Source organism: Euprymna scolopes, chromosome 46 (assembly GCF_053919585.1).
Source record: "Euprymna scolopes isolate OS-2025 chromosome 46, ASM5391958v1, whole genome shotgun sequence".
Lineage (NCBI taxonomy): Eukaryota > Metazoa > Mollusca > Cephalopoda > Sepiida > Sepiolidae > Euprymna > Euprymna scolopes.
In genome coordinates this window covers 192,441,599-192,444,542 of record NC_136527.1, presented here as the reverse complement: position 1 = coordinate 192,444,542, position 2,944 = coordinate 192,441,599, and the positions used below count along the sequence as shown (strand labels likewise).

General features: G+C 38.9%; 1 non-coding gene across 1 annotated transcript; it reads left to right on the top strand.

Annotated features, from left to right (window-relative positions):
• Positions 1-746: 746 nt before the first annotated feature.
• On the top strand, positions 747-909 carry LOC145271675 (U1 spliceosomal RNA). Its single transcript, XR_013866072.1, has one exon. It is a non-coding gene; the product is annotated as a U1 spliceosomal RNA (small nuclear RNA).
• Positions 910-2,944: the final 2,035 nt, after the last annotated feature.

The window sequence follows — 2,944 nt, the reverse complement described above, 5'->3', positions numbered from 1 at the left end:
ATTTTGGTCTTTTGTTAATCATTCGTTTTAAGCCATCCCTACTTGTGTCCCTAAATAGCCAAATGGCGATAATATATCGATTTCATTAAAATTTGATTTTCCTCTGTAAAAAATATATATATACTTGATCAAATTAAGTTATTTTTTTTGGAGAACTTCATTCCATAACGGGTACGTAAATTATAACTCTTTTCTTTCAATATTTTCACTTTGTAATGTCTTGATTAAACTGTAGAAGTGCCAATTAATGACATACAAAACTGTTCGATTAACTTACATAAATATGTGGTTGTTTTTGTTAGTGCTTTGGTTTGAGTTCTAAAAGTTTTCATTCGTTTGTATTTGTTCTCATTGAAAAGATTATGAATTTATGTTGTTCACATGTAAACGACCTTGACATTGAATATTACAGTAAAATGTAAGTTTTGTTAAGAATTGAGGTATTTTGTAAAAATGTTGGTACGTTTAAATGATAGTAAATTATTTGTTATGGATTATTGTTATTCGTGAATGAAAAAGTTTTGATCTACTGATATTGGTGAGACTTATATGGAGGTATTTTAGTTTTTTATTGGTGTTTGTCGGTGGCAAGTATAGAAGTGGGATATAAAAACAGTGGTGAGCACCACATAAAATTATACTTACCTTACGTAAATAAGGCCCGGTTCCCTTTTCCCTCCCTCCTCCCTCTCTCTCCACATTAAAAAACGGCTTTGTGCCTAATTTGCTCAGTGGTTAAGCAAATAAATTCTACCTTACGTAGGAATAACGGTGATCATTAAGGTCGTTCCCCCAGAGCGAGGCCCATCCATTGCATTGCGGTTTGGTTGAGCTTTGCGATCTTCCCAAATGTGGACGACTCGGACGTGCTATTTTAAAGTTTGGGGTCTGCGTACGCGCTTACCCTGATAATCAAAATCAGAAATCCTTTCCTATTTCTTCCAAGTACATCTCACTCGTAGGTCTGTACTCCCTCCGCTTAATCACCCTTAATCTATGTAATACAAAAAAAACAGGCCATTTCTCTCGACCAGTTTATTATCCACTTCAATTCCAACGTTCTGATTGTATGTAATTTGCATGTAAATGTAATCAACGTTCAATCGTGAGGAATTCGTCTAGCTGTCGCCTACAGCTACAGAAAGTGCCTTCCTTCGATATACAATGTGGACATAAGCCCTGTTACAAAATTTCTGAACTATTTATTATGATAATATTAAAATAAATTGACTATTTAATTGTCATTATATGATAATGTAATGTATGATTTCTAATTTTTTAATTCCAACGTTCTGATTGCATCTAATTTGCATGTAAATTGTGATGATAGCGCTGCTCTTTCGTTTCAGTAACTTTTATATAGACTCTTTCGTTCTGATTTCGTGATCTAACTTTTGTATGTACTCACGCATGCGCATAGCAATTAATCAATAAAGTGGAGCGCCATTATTCAGTTCCCTTCTTACCAACCAAACACACGTGTTCCAATCTTATTCTTACACATCCATGCACAACACAGCATGACATGGTGGCAGCGATATTATCATACAACACACAATCTTATGACGTCACAGACAATTAAAAAAGGTAAAACAGCAAGTAAAAGAAAGCAACAAAAAAACGATTTTTTTATCTCTCGCTGAATGAACTTTTTTTCTAACCGCCCACGCCACACAAATGAGCTGTTCCTTTTTTCTTTACACTTTCTTATCGCCATGGCCACAATTTTATTACAAGTCCCTAGTTTTGATTGGTGCACGACATGTATTGCTGAATCATTCAAACTATTTCGACAACGAATGGAACTTTACTTCATCGTCAAAGCGACGAAACACGAGGGTAAAGTCCCTCTAATACTTCTCGCGACCGGCAAAGACGGTTTACACCGGTATAATAGTTGGTCGATGTCGGATGATGATCGCAAGGATCCACAAATAATATTTGCTGCATTTTTGGAGCAGCTAGAACCGGCAACAAATCACCGCGTTTGTAGACTGGAACTCGGAAACTACCAACAGAGACCAAATGAAACAACCGACATCAACAGATGTCGACTATTGACAAAAAATGTGATTTCAGTGCCGACGAATTAAACGAACGCCTCGTCGAGTTACTTATTGCCAGCACACCAATACCCGAATTGCAAAAGGAACTGAAGGATTACAGAATCGAGGAAGCTGTTAGATCAGCCCGTTCACACGAGGCTTCAGCAGTGTATGTCAACCAGCTCCACCAGTTACAGGAATCACCACAGATAGCCGCGGTACACACCAGTGACAAGGGATTGACCATAAACGCGGACAAACCTGTAAAAGTTGTGGACGCAGTCACCGTTTTGGCAAAGAACACTGCCCTGCCAAAAATGATATATGCCACACATGTGGCAAAACAGGTCACTGGGCTAAAGTTTGCATCTTAGGGAAGCACAACACTGAGAGACAACAAAGGGAGTTTGGCAAGAAAATAAACAGTTTCGCGTAACACGATGACCAAGCCATGACTGACATAGGCATGGCAATGGAGAACCTCACCTTTAGCTCCATCACAACTAACAGCGGAAAGTCAGCAAACATGAAAGATCCTCTAAATGAGGCATTTGTTGATCTAAGCATCAAGCTAAAGGATCACCCAGGCACTCGTACCTTCACCCTGAAAGTAGATTCAGGGGCACAAGCAAATACATTGCCTACCCGCATATTCCGCAACATGTACCCTAGCAGTATAGACGAAGCTGGAAACCCAATGCCCGGATCACTCACCTCAACACAATGTCTGTTAACAGCCTACAACAATACCAGGACAAACTGTTATGGCACCACAACTTTTAGGTGCAAGTATAAAACCCCCCATGGCTGGTTACCAATTCTATGTGGTTGATGTACCAGGAGCAGCCATATTGGGCATACAAACATCAGTGGCTCCTAGGGTAGTGACAACGAATTGT